This window comes from Mytilus californianus, unplaced genomic scaffold, assembly GCF_021869535.1.
Source record: "Mytilus californianus isolate M0D057914Y unplaced genomic scaffold, xbMytCali1.0.p SCAF_11, whole genome shotgun sequence".
NCBI classification, from domain to species: domain Eukaryota; kingdom Metazoa; phylum Mollusca; class Bivalvia; order Mytilida; family Mytilidae; genus Mytilus; species Mytilus californianus.
In genome coordinates, this window is record NW_026262593.1 from 170846 (window position 1) to 186190 (window position 15345).

The following is a 15345-nucleotide window of genomic DNA, read 5'->3' on the forward strand; positions in this document are numbered from 1 at the left end:
GACTCGTATAACAAAATTATTTTAAAGCATCAACCAAAACTGACCATATTTGCACTTTATCATGTAAATCTATATAGCCGCATAGTAAATCAGCAATATTTTGATGTCAGAATGGATTGTATAATACAAATGACAGCAACATTGTAACACAATGACGACAAAAAATATACCAATCAATTTAGATAGCCAGCATGTCCTCTTTTTAATTAAAATATGGTATCGCAACAATTTTTCAGTAATTTTGATACCTAAGGCTGACTAGTATAACAAAATTATTTAAACGCATCAACAAAAACTGACCATATTTGCACTTTATTATGTATATCTATATAGCAGCATAGTAAATCAGCAATATTTTGATGTCAGGATGGATTGTATAATACAAATTACAGAACCATTGCAATACAATGGCAACAAAAATTTGTCCCCATCAATCTAGATAGCCAGCATGTCCTCTTTTTATTCAAAATATTGTCTCGTAAGAAAATTTCAGTAGATTTGATACTTCAGGCTGACTTGTATAACAAAATTATTTTAAAGCATCAACCAAAACTGACCATATTTGCACTTTTAATATTATGTATATCTATATAGCCACATAGTAAAGCAGCTATATTTTATTGTCAGAATGGGTTGCATTATACAAATGACAGCAACATTGCAACACAATGACAACGAAAACTATCCCCATCAATTAAGATTGCCAGCATGTCCTCTTTTTATTCAAAATATTGTCTCGCAACAAAATTTCAGTAATTTTGATAACTAAGGCTGACTAGTATAACAAAATTATTTAAACGCATCAACAAAAACTGACCATATTTGCACATTATTATGTATATCTATATAGCCACATAGTAAATCAGCAATATTTTGATGTCAGGATGGATTGTATAATACAAATGACAGCAACATTGCAATACAATGACAACAAAAATTTATTCCCATCAATCCAGATAGCCAGCATGTCCTCTTTTTATTCAAAATATTGTCACGCAACAAAATTTCAGTAGTTTTGATACCTCAGGCTGACTCGTATAACAAAATTATTTAAACGAATCAACCAAAACTGACCATATTTGCATTTTATTATTATGTAAATCTATATAGCCGCATAGTAAATCAGAAATATTTTGTTGTCAGAATGGATTGCATTATCCAAATGACAGCAACATTGCAACACAATGACAACAAAAATTTGTCCCTATCAATCTAGATTGCCAGCATGTCCTCTTTTTATTCAAAATATTGTGTCACAAGAAAATTTCAGTAGTTTTGATACCTCAGGCTGACTCATATAACAAAACTATTTTAAAGCATCAACCAAAACTGACCATATTTGCACTTTATTATGTAAATCTATATAGCCGCATAGTAAATCAGCAATATTTTGATGTCAGGATGGATTGTATAATACAAATGACAGCAACATTGCAATACAATGACAACAAAAATTTGTCCCCATCAATCTAGATAGCCAGCATGTCCTCTTTTTATTCAAAATATTGTCTCGTAAGAAAATTTCAGTAGTTTTGATACCTCAGGCTGACTTGTATAACAAAATTATTTTACAGCATCAACCAAAACTGACCATATTTGCACTTTTAATATTATGTATATCTATATAGCCACATAGTAAAGCAGCTATATTTTATTGTCAGAATGGATTGTATAATACAAATGACAGCAACATTGCAACACAATGACATCAAAAATTATCCCCATCAATTTAGATTGCCAGCATGTCCTCTTTTTATTCAAAATATTGTCTCGCAACAAAATTTCAGTAATTTTGATACCTAAGGCTGACTAGTATAACAAAATTATTTAAACGCATCAACAAAAACTGACCATATTTGCACATTATTATGTATATCTATATAGCCACATAGTAAATCAGCAATATTTTGATGTCAGAATGGATTGTATAATACAAATGACAGCAACATTGCAATACAATGACAACAAAAATTTATTCCCATCAATCCAGATAGCCAGCATGTCCTCTTTTTATTCAAAATATTGTCACGCAACAAAATTTCAGTAGTTTTGATACCTCAGGCTGACTCGTATAACAAAATTATTTAAACAAATCAACCAAAACTGACCATATTTGCATTTTATTATGTAAACCTATATAGCCGCATAGTAAATCAGCAATATTTTGTTGTCAGAATGGATTGCATAATACAAATGACAGCAACATTGCAACACAATGACAACAAAAATTTGTCCCCATCAATCTAGATTGCCAGCATGTCCTCTTTTTATTCAAAATATTGTGTCGCAAGAAAATTTCAGTAGTTTTGATACCTCAGGATGACTCATATAACAAAACTATTTTAAAGCATCAACCAAAACTGACCATATTTGCACTTTATTATGTAAATCTATATAGCCGCATAGTAAATCAGCAATATTTTGATGTCAGGATGGATTGTATAATACAAATGACAGCAACATTGCAATACAATGACAACAAAAATTTGTCCCCATCAATCTAGATAGCCAGCATGTCCTCTTTTTATTCAAAATATTGTCTCGTAAGAAAATTTCAGTAGTTTTGATACCTCAGGCTGACTTGTATAACAAAATTATTTTACAGCATCAACCAAAACTGACCATATTTGCACTTTTAATATTATGTATATCTATATAGCCACATAGTAAAGCAGCTATATTTTATTGTCAGAATGGATTGTATAATACAAATGACAGCAACATTGCAAAACAACATGTACAATGACAAAAATTTGTCCCCATCAATCTAGATTGCCAGCATGTCCTCTTTTTATTCAATATATTGTCTCGCAACAAAATTTCAGTAGTTTTGATACCTCAGGTTGACTCGTATAACAAAATTATTTTAACGCATCAACAAAAACTGACCATATTTGCACTTTATTATGTATATCTATAAAGCCACATAGTAAATCAGCAATATCTTGTTGTCAGGATGGATTGTATAACACAAATGACAGCAACAGTGCAATACAATGACAACAAAAATTTGTCCCCATCAATCTAGATAGCCAGCATGTCCTCTTTTATTCAAAATATTGTCTCGCAAGAAAATTTCAGTAGTTTTGATACCTCAGGCTGACTCGTATAACAAAATTATTTTAAAGCATCAACCAAAACTGACCATATTTGCACTTTATCATGTAAATCTATATAGCCGCATAGTAAATCAGCAATATTTTGATGTCAGAATGGATTGTATAATACAAATGACAGCAACATTGTAACACAATGACGACAAAAAATATACCAATCAATTTAGATAGCCAGCATGTCCTCTTTTTAATTAAAATATGGTATCGCAACAATTTTTCAGTAATTTTGATACCTAAGGCTGACTAGTATAACAAAATTATTTAAACGCATCAACAAAAACTGACCATATTTGCACTTTATTATGTATATCTATATAGCAGCATAGTAAATCAGCAATATTTTGATGTCAGGATGGATTGTATAATACAAATTACAGAACCATTGCAATACAATGGCAACAAAAATTTGTCCCCATCAATCTAGATAGCCAGCATGTCCTCTTTTTATTCAAAATATTGTCTCGTAAGAAAATTTCAGTAGATTTGATACTTCAGGCTGACTTGTATAACAAAATTATTTTAAAGCATCAACCAAAACTGACCATATTTGCACTTTTAATATTATGTATATCTATATAGCCACATAGTAAAGCAGCTATATTTTATTGTCAGAATGGGTTGCATTATACAAATGACAGCAACATTGCAACACAATGACAACGAAAACTATCCCCATCAATTAAGATTGCCAGCATGTCCTCTTTTTATTCAAAATATTGTCTCGCAACAAAATTTCAGTAATTTTGATAACTAAGGCTGACTAGTATAACAAAATTATTTAAACGCATCAACAAAAACTGACCATATTTGCACATTATTATGTATATATATATAGCCACATAGTAAATCAGCAATATTTTGATGTCAGGATGGATTGTATAATACAAATGACAGCAACATTGCAATACAATGACAACAAAAATTTATTCCCATCAATCCAGATAGCCAGCATGTCCTCTTTTTATTCAAAATATTGTCACGCAACAAAATTTCAGTAGTTTTGATACCTCAGGCTGACTCGTATAACAAAATTATTTAAACGAATCAACCAAAACTGACCATATTTGCATTTTATTATTATGTAAATCTATATAGCCGCATAGTAAATCAGAAATATTTTGTTGTCAGAATGGATTGCATTATCCAAATGACAGCAACATTGCAACACAATGACAACAAAAATTTGTCCCTATCAATCTAGATTGCCAGCATGTCCTCTTTTTATTCAAAATATTGTGTCACAAGAAAATTTCAGTAGTTTTGATACCTCAGGCTGACTCATATAACAAAACTATTTTAAAGCATCAACCAAAACTGACCATATTTGCACTTTATTATGTAAATCTATATAGCCGCATAGTAAATCAGCAATATTTTGATGTCAGGATGGATTGTATAATACAAATGACAGCAACATTGCAATACAATGACAACAAAAATTTGTCCCCATCAATCTAGATAGCCAGCATGTCCTCTTTTTATTCAAAATATTGTCTCGTAAGAAAATTTCAGTAGTTTTGATACCTCAGGCTGACTTGTATAACAAAATTATTTTACAGCATCAACCAAAACTGACCATATTTGCACTTTTAATATTATGTATATCTATATAGCCACATAGTAAAGCAGCTATATTTTATTGTCAGAATGGATTGTATAATACAAATGACAGCAACATTGCAACACAATGACATCAAAAATTATCCCCATCAATTTAGATTGCCAGCATGTCCTCTTTTTATTCAAAATATTGTCTCGCAACAAAATTTCAGTAATTTTGATACCTAAGGCTGACTAGTATAACAAAATTATTTAAACGCATCAACAAAAACTGACCATATTTGCACATTATTATGTATATCTATATAGCCACATAGTAAATCAGCAATATTTTGATGTCAGAATGGATTGTATAATACAAATGACAGCAACATTGCAATACAATGACAACAAAAATTTATTCCCATCAATCCAGATAGCCAGCATGTCCTCTTTTTATTCAAAATATTGTCACGCAACAAAATTTCAGTAGTTTTGATACCTCAGGCTGACTCGTATAACAAAATTATTTAAACAAATCAACCAAAACTGACCATATTTGCATTTTATTATGTAAACCTATATAGCCGCATAGTAAATCAGCAATATTTTGTTGTCAGAATGGATTGCATAATACAAATGACAGCAACATTGCAACACAATGACAACAAAAATTTGTCCCCATCAATCTAGATTGCCAGCATGTCCTCTTTTTATTCAAAATATTGTGTCGCAAGAAAATTTCAGTAGTTTTGATACCTCAGGATGACTCATATAACAAAACTATTTTAAAGTATCAACCAAAACTGACCATATTTGCACTTTATTATGTAAATCTATATAGCCGCATAGTAAATCAGCAATATTTTGATGTCAGGATGGATTGTATAATACAAATGACAGCAACATTGCAATACAATGACAACAAAAAATTGTCATCATCAATCTAGATAGCCAGCATGTCCTCTTTTTATTCAAAATATTGTCTCTTAAGAAAATTTCAGTAGTTTTGATACCTCAGGCTGACTTGTATAACAAAATTATTTTACAGCATCAACCAAAACTGACCATATTTGCACTTTTAATATTATGTATATCTATATAGCCACATAGTAAAGCAGCTATATTTTATTGTCAGAATGGATTGTATAATACAAATGACAGCAACATTGCAACACAATGACAACAAAAATTATCCCCATCAATTTAGATTGCCAGCATGTCTTCTTTTTATTCAAAATATTGTCTCGCAACAAAATTTCAGTAATTTTGATACCTAAGGCTGACTAGTATAACAAAATTATTTAAACACATCAACAAAAACTGACCATATTTGCACATTATTATGTATATCTATATAGCCACATAGTAAATCAGCAATAATTTGATGTCAGGATGGATTGTATAATACAAATGGCAGCAACATTGCAATACAATGACAACAACAATTTGTTCCCATCAATCTAGATAGCCAGCATGTCCTCTTTTTATTCAAAATATTGTCTCGCAACAAAATTTCAGTAGTTTTGATACCTCAGGCTGACTCGTATAACAAAATTATTTAAACGAATCAACCAAAACTGACCATATTTGCACTGTATTATGTAAATCTATATAGCCGCATAGTAAACAACAATATTTTGATGTCAGAATGGATTGCATTATACATATTAAATGACAGCAACATTGCAACACAATGACAACAAAAATTTGTCCCCATCAATCTACATGTAGATAGCCAGCATGTCCTCTTTTTATTCAAAATATTGTCTCGCATGAAAATTTTAGTAGTTTTGATACCTCAGGCTGACTTGTATAACAAAATTATTTTAAAGCATCAGCCAAAACTGATCATATTAGCACTTTATTATGTCATGTATGTAAATCTATATAGCCGCATAGTAAATCAGCATATAGCCGCAAAGTAAATCAGCAATATTTTGATGTGAGGATGGATTGTATAATACAAATGACAGCAACATTGCAATACAATGACAACAAAAAATTGTCCCCATCAATCTAGATAGCCAGCATGTCCTCTTTTTATTAAAAATATTGTCTCGCAAGAAAATTTCAGTAGTTTTGATACCTCAGGCTGACTCGTATAACAAAACTATTTTAAAGTATCAAACAAAACTGACCATATTTGCACTTTATTATGTAAATCTATATAGCGGCAGCCGCATAGTAAATCAGCAATATTTTGATGTCAGGATGGATTGTATAATACAAATGACAGCAACATTGCAATACAATGATAACAAAATCTTGTCCGCTTTAATTTAGAGTGCCAGCATTTCATCTCTGTATTCGTTATATAAAACTGTCACTAAAGTCAGTATCAGTATCTGTATTTCCCACTTCCATGACTTTTGAATATGGACGGGTACATCACAGATTCCTTTTGGGCTATTGTGTGATGGGTTGGTCTGCGCATAAATTAGTCGTGCTTGCTGAGGTGTGATGATTTAAACTCAGTAGTTCAGGATGGTTTGTATAATAAAACTATTCCACCTCATCATCCAACAGTGTGACTGACATGACAGATTTCATTTGTACTATTTAATGAAAAGTATGAGAAGTTCTCTTCTAGGAAAAGTATACTGTTAGTATATTATATCGGTTGGTTGATTTTGTTGGTGGCTAAATATCAAGTGGCAAATATTTCATTCCGTTTCACATAAGTAGATTTTTTCGGACGTTCAAGATATCATTTATAATCCGTAAAGACAAATCTAACGAAATTGACGAGATTGTTCATAATTATACAACACCTTATGTGCAATAACACTGTACAATTTTCCTTTGAACATTTTTTGGAAAACAGAATCGTAAATCCAAGGCAAACATAGGTGAATGACGATAAGATATTTATAAAGAGACTGTCAAAAGTGGGGAACGAAGCAACTTTAAAGATGATGTTGATAACCCGTGATATAAAAATACTGTTCCAATGCGTGGATAACCTTTCTATCCGCCTTCTAGTTTAAATAAAATCCTTTCTTTTATGATAACTGCATGTGATCACAAGTGTGTAATTTTAAAGCCATTGTTTAATGTAAATAAGAATATGAAAAAAAAAGATTTTTTAATATGTGTATATTAAATATATATGACATAGAGTCTAACGAGTAAAGTAATTTGCTTTACTGGGAAAATATTGTTTATGTTTACAATCCGAAAAATTAAATAAAATGAACTTCGGTTTCAACCAATGAAATGTCGTACACCATTCATTCACACCATTCCCGATCGCACGTTACACAATCACACCATTCCTCATACACCATTACACCATTCCCCTTACACCATACACCATAGCACCATACACCTTCTACCATTGCACCATATGCCATACACCATTACACCATACACGTTATTTTGGGAAGTTTACACCATCCAAGGGCTGTACACCCCAGGTGCCCCCCTCTATATGAACCCTAACCCTAACCCCTAACCCTCAACCCTAAACCCTAACCCTAACCCTAACCCTTAACCCTAACCCTGACCCAAACCCAAACCCAAACCCTAACCCTCTAAATATAAAATTGCATACAAACTTTGAACGTTAATAACTTTGGCATTTCTCAATCGATTTGAAAGATCTTTGGCGTTTTGGAAAGCCCAGACAAGCTGCTATTTGATCAATTTATCGTTTTGTCGTTCATTATAAAGCCCTTCTTTTTCTGTCAACCTGTAACATTGCAATCTGGTCATTTTCTGAGGCTCGTAGCTTTGCCATTTCTCAAGCAATCGGAAAAACATATAAGTAAATAAGACTCGTTTTTTCAAGTTCTTTCAGGATAACCACAGGTCGGACACTTCATTCCTGTAAAAAAAAAGTTGGGTTCAAAAATCTGCCAAATTCTTTGAAAGATTTGCAATGTTTTCACAAGAACAACGAAATCTACGTCATTTTACTACCTTAAAGCTGGACCTTTTTGGTATACATAAGATGACAAAATGCGCCAGCTATTGGTGTATGTAAGAGGTGTATATCTAGCGGGGTTATTGCGTATCAATATGAAACGTGTTTGAACAAAATCGATGAAAGACGAAATACGCCAGCTATTTCACACGGTCCAAAAGCGTTTTTCATGGTTTCTCATTCTCAGAATTAGGTGTGTGAAATTTAAAGTGTGTGGTCCACTTGCAAAGAGAAAATCAATATAGTTAAAAAAAAAAAATAAATAAATAAATTTTAACTATAATTTAACTCTAACACTCCAGCATTTATCAGACAAGTTAAAAAAAAAAAAAATAAATATCATTTCACTCAAACACTCCAGCATGAGGCATAAAAGTACTCATTTATCAGAGCAGTTCTTAAATATCATATAAAAGAAGAAATATTGGCACTTTTTATATCTGTCGACAAAGTTTTTAGTCTCCATACACTGAAAACTATAAACCAAAAAGAATAAAATATGATGCCGGTATGGAATAACCATGAAAAAGGTCAATGTTGACACCCTATATTGATGAGTACAACACATATAGCAATTTGAAACTTAAAATCCTTCACTCTAATGTCTAACAATCAATCTTGAGGTACAAAAAGTACTCAATTACCAAGCCAGTACAAGAATATCAATAAAAAGAAAGAAATAGTGTCGCCTTTTATTGTTATCGACACAAATATAAGTAACCGTAGACTTATACAGTGTCAAATTATCCATCCTAAGAATGAAATGTTTATACCGGCACAGAATTATCATCAAAAAGAAAGAAATATTGTCGCCTTTTATTGTTATCGACACAAATATAAGTAACCGTAGACTTATACAGTGTTAAATTATCCATCAAAAGAATAAAATGTTCATGCTGGCACACAAGTATCATCAAAAAGGATAGATATTGGCACCATTTATAGATGCAGAAAACAAATACAGCAACCTGAAACATTCATTTCTTCACTTTTGTGTCTGAGAATCCATCTAAACTCATAAATATTATACAACATATGAAATATTGTCACTTTTAATTGGTATCGACATAAATATCATTAACCGTACACTTATAAATCTCTCAATTGTTGTTAAACTATGCATTCTGATAGTTGTCGACAAATGTTTTAGTAACCGTAGACTCCAAACCTGTGTAAAACTATCAATCCTCAGGTACCGAAAGGATAAAATGTTAATGCCGGTAAGTAATAACCAAGAAAATGGTCAATATTGGCACCCTTTATTGCTGAATGCAACAAATATAGCACTTCAAAACCTTTATTCTTTCACTTTTATGTCTGACAATCCATTTGAATGTATCAAATGTCCTCTATTACCAGGCCAGTACAAGAATATTATAACAAGGATGAAATAGTGTCACTTTAATTGTTTCGCGACATAAATATTAGTAACCGTACACTTATAAATCTCTCAATTTGTGTCAAACCATTCATTCTTAGATTCAAATATTGATGCCGGACCAGAAAAATCAGGAAGAAGGGAAGATATTGGCCCCTTTTGTTGATACCGACAACAAATTTTGTTATTTAAACTTGTTTTCATTCCCATTTAATGTCAAACAACCCATCAGGATGTATTTAAAAGTACTAAATTATAAGGCCAGTACCAGAATATCATTCAAGAGAAGAAATATTGGCTCTTTTTATTCTTGTCGACAACAGTTTTAGTATAACCGTAGACTTACGAAGCGCTTAATTTTTGAAAAAATTTTCATCACGAGGTACATAAAGAATAAAATTATTATGCCAGTAAGAGAATATTCAAGAAAAAGGGTAAATATTGGCCCAAGATATTGATGAATACAACAAATATAGCAGCTTGACACTTAAACTCCTTCATGAAAGGCTATCATTTCTTAATATTTAGGTGGAGCACATTGGACCGTTGTACTACAATTTCTGATACGTTTTCTTCAACGACCTACAACTTTTGAATGCCCCAAAACATTTTCAATATCAAGACACCAAAATGTGCGCAATTGAATTCCCTTTCCAAAACGCTAAACAGTTTATAAATCGGACCGTCAACAACAGAGATACGATTTTTTCAAAGTTTGCCTATAAGCCTTAATAGGTTATCTCCCCTGAATTTCAATATGCAAATTTTGGCATACCTTCTTGAGGAAATTGTTACAAAAAGCCTACTATATAAGCAAGGCAGTAAGTGTATAATATAGGCATATCGGCGCATGCGTACTTGAACTTTGGGGTTCGGGATAAGGGTTACAAAAGAAGTTCCGGCTAACACTAACGCTTATCCCAATCCTAACCCTCATATATTCATACGTCAGCCATATAACACCAAATAAAATGACACTACGACCCATTATTCGCTGAATTTATAATAACCTAACCCTAACCCTAACCCTTACCTTAACCCTAACCCTAACCTCTATTGTCATGGTTCTTAGGCGTCTTACTTTAAGAGATGGCATTTTTTTTTCAATAGTAAACACTAGTAACTGGTTTTACTACTGAAACGGTCATTTTAAACTGAACAACTCTTAAATGCCTGAAATTACCGCAAGGAAAAAATGTCAAGATCTTTTTCAGTTGTTCAGTACATATTCAGTACACCAATTATCGCGATCGATTAGGTACCAGTCAGTACTGATTCAGGTAATTAAGGAAAAAAACGCCTAGCATTTAACCCAGTACTGTTAAGAACATTTTAGTACACGTCAGTTCATCGATATAATCGTCATCGTTCTCCAGTACTTTTCAGTGTATTAAAATTACATTAGGATTGCTTCCCTTTGATTAGCAGAGGAATCGAAATTAAAAAAAAAACGCGAAAAAAATAATGAATAACAATAAATAATAAAGAGACATAATCGGCAACTGGACTGTAGATACACGTTTTTAACACTTAACATGCGTTTCTCTTTCATAAATTGATAAAATAACACGAATAATAACTGTTAAAATATTTGTATGGAAATAGCAATAACCAAATAAAATTCTGATGATTATTCTTTAATTGTTACGCAAATATAAAATATCGATGACTGTAAACTGAGACTACTAGTACTATACAGCTGTGTACATCGATTTAAGGAGTAGTTTATACGTAAAGATTAGAATGATGAAAAGTCCCGATAGATTTCGAAAATATTTACGCTATGCTTTCGCGCCATTAATGGTCTGTTCATTGTCACCCGGGATAGTCACTTGTTGTGTCCGATTGAAGTAACGTGTCACTTGCTTTGTCCGATTGAAGTAACGTAAGTATATATTTTGAAGACATTTTGACAGTTTCGATTGATATACATATACATTCCTTACTTTACAAGAGTGTCTGTTTGATTTGTGCACTACTTGAATGATCATCAACTGTTGATATCGACGATGTTAATAAAAAGGGGGGTTTGGTTATACAGCTGTTCATTGCAATTCCCGTTCTTCGACATTTACATTTAAAACAAAATAATCTAGAACGAGCAGCTTGTCTTAGTATAAGATTAAGCCTTAGCATTAAAATAATCATGGACAGCAGGGGCGGATCCAACCATTTTAAAAAAGGTGGTCCAAACCCAGGATAAGGGGAGGGGGTGGGGGTCCAACCATATGCCCCAATTCATAAGTATAATATTGATCGTCAAAAAAAGGGGGGTTCTAACCCCTGGAAACCCACCCCCTGGATCTGCCACTGGAAAGCTCAGCGGGGTAACATTATTGACCAGCGTCATACAAAGGAGCTGCCTGTTGGACCTAGACTAATGTATAAGTGTTGTAGTCTTAGACCGGATGGATATAATTTAACATTGTTTTTTATGGAAAAAGTAAAGCATTTGCTTGAAATGGTTTTTCAACATTTTATTTGTACAATCAGAAGTCAAAGTTTTATCTTTATACACCAGTATCAAGTTGTTTTAAGATAACATTCATTTCTTTTGATATTGGAATAGTAACAGTAATAATAGAAAAGTTTATTTTGATTTTTTGATAAATGAGAATATGCACTTTACAAATTTTAATGATATAGATAAGATTATTGATAAAATTACATATATACTCATCCCAAGATCACACATTCAGGTAAATAAGCTAGGATCCTTTTTAAAACAGTCTTTAGAACTGAGGACAGGGAACTCTTGAAATATTTACATTTATTATGTATATTAATGATTTTGTTGATATGGTTTATTTTTATTTTGTTATGTTGTGTCACATGCTATAAATATACATGTTGAGTGTTATGGCAATAAAGATTTGAATTGAATTGAATTTAAGGACGGAGTTATATTACCGAACAGCTGCCCCGCACAATCGGTTCCTACTGTGACATATTAACATAAGCATTGTGACATATGAAATTTAGTAGAAAGTGCACACGAACTCGAAAGTTGACTATTTTGAGGTTAAAAGGGCACTTATTTATATAAAAGTGGCACATTTGTCTCTTTCGGTTTGAAAATTTCCCATTAAAAGATATGTTTTTCCTATACAGTTTAACTGAATTTAAATATGAAGTGTGGTAGGGAAAAATATGAAATTTACCATTAGTAAAACATTATTTTGTCATTTCCCATGATATTTCTTAACAATTTCGCATTCTGACAGGTACATGTCTAAAACTGCAAACACGGGTATATTACATTTGCATGGATTTGGAGATTAACTGACGTTGCATTTGCACACACACAAACAATTATCACATTTGTGCAACTTAAACCTATATATAGATCAACCTGTATATATATTTAACATGATATTAAATACTCCAATCTTAATTGTTCATGATTGTCAGTTTTACTAGCGAAGGTTTGGTGGTTCTCTTATGGCATTCCAACTTCCTTCACCAATATAGACAGACCTCCAGGAAATAGCACAATTATAGTCTTGATAGTGTTGAAAGTGGCGTTAAACACCAATCAATCAAAATATATAATGCTTTTCAGAAACTTGTGTATCTATTTTCTGGTTAATCTATATAAAATAATGTGTCTTCAATACTTGTTGATTTTTTAATTTGCTTGGGAAAACAACCAACTATGATATACAGAAGAAGAAAAGGCTGTTTACTTTATTTAAGAATTTAGCGTCACACCTAATTCTTTATATGTTTTTGAAATTTATGAATTTTCAGTTAAGTTGTACCTTACACTGTTGACTAACTAGTAAATGATCAGTGTGGAAGATAGTCTCAATCGAGATCATACCACATCTCTTTATTTTTTTAAAAGTGCACCTGAAATAAATTATGATTAATTATAAAATAATCTTAAAGCTCAAGCTTTGCAATTATTAAAGTTAAAAAGGGGCATAACTCCAGACCGATAGACGACTCGCTACCTAACATTGATCTCTGTCTGTGTTTTGTAGTTCTTAGCATTGTGTATGAATTTTCATAAAATTTGGACGAGGAAAACTTTAGTAAGAGTGAGGAAACGAAAATGGGACAGACTGTAGGACGTTCAAGTGTTACACTGAATGTCCCCATTGCCTATGGCGGTGGCATAGAAATGGATATGCATAGAGGTTCATCCCTACTGAAAATGTAAAATGGGATTTCACTGAAAATACCAGTGGAGTTCCATCGGAGTTTCATTGGAATACCACTGTATTACCACTTAGAAATTTGGTCGGGATTTCCAATGGACATTCATTGTTTTCCATTGGGATATCAGTGAAATATCCAATGGAATTCTGGTGAATACTCAAGTGAAATACAGTGGAAATTCCATTGGAATACCAGTGAAAACTTTGTTGGAATACCATCGTTTTCCCACTGGATATTTATTGTTTTCAACTGGGATACGGGGCCTCGGTGGCCCAGTTGTCTAAGTAGTTACTACTGTAATCACTAGCCAGTCAACACTGAGGTTGTGAGTTCGAACCCCGCTCGTGCGGGTGCACTTGACTCCAATCTTAATTGACTAGGATTGTCAGTTTTCCTATCGAAGGTCGGTGGTTTTCTCCGGGCACTCCGGCTTCCTCCACCAATAAAAACTGGCCGCCACGAAATAGCCCAAAAGTGGTGCTTAAAAGTGGCGTTAAAACACCAAAAATCAAAAATCAAATCAACTGGGATACCGTGGTAATTCCATTGGAAATTGTAACAATCAACGAAAGAAAACCAGTGATATTTCAACGGAAATTGACAATTCCGCTGAAATGTTACATATCATTTTGCATGCACTGCTTATTTTTGAATGAATTAATAAGAAAACTTGAAATAAAACAAGATTAACCATTTTAATGCAAGTCAGCAATTAAAGAAATTATAACAGTTTATACATTATCCACATTTAAGACCTTTTAAACGAAAAGATCAACGTCTTTAAAATATTAATGTTGATAAATTATCATTTTTTAGCCAAAGATGTATTTACTTAATTGTACATGTAAATCATTTTATTCATAAGTCCATGGTAACGTTTAGTCCTCATGAAATCTTTCACAAATGGTTTAAATTTTCAATTTTACAAATTTGTTTATCGTGCATTAAACAAACAAAAATGTCCAATTTACATGCATATGAAATACTTTGTCAGTTTGGTCAGTTTCCTTCATTATGCATTGAAATTATTCATGAATTAAGTCCAAAGTTTCTGCATTCCAATCCTGTTCCATTAATTCTTCATTGACTAATCTGAAAGAAAAATAAATCATACATGCATAGAATTATGAATTAAAATAACATTACAATACTATGCTTCAGTGTGCAATTATTCAAAGATATATGTTACTTGCATATTTTTTTAGTGTTTGTTTAATTTA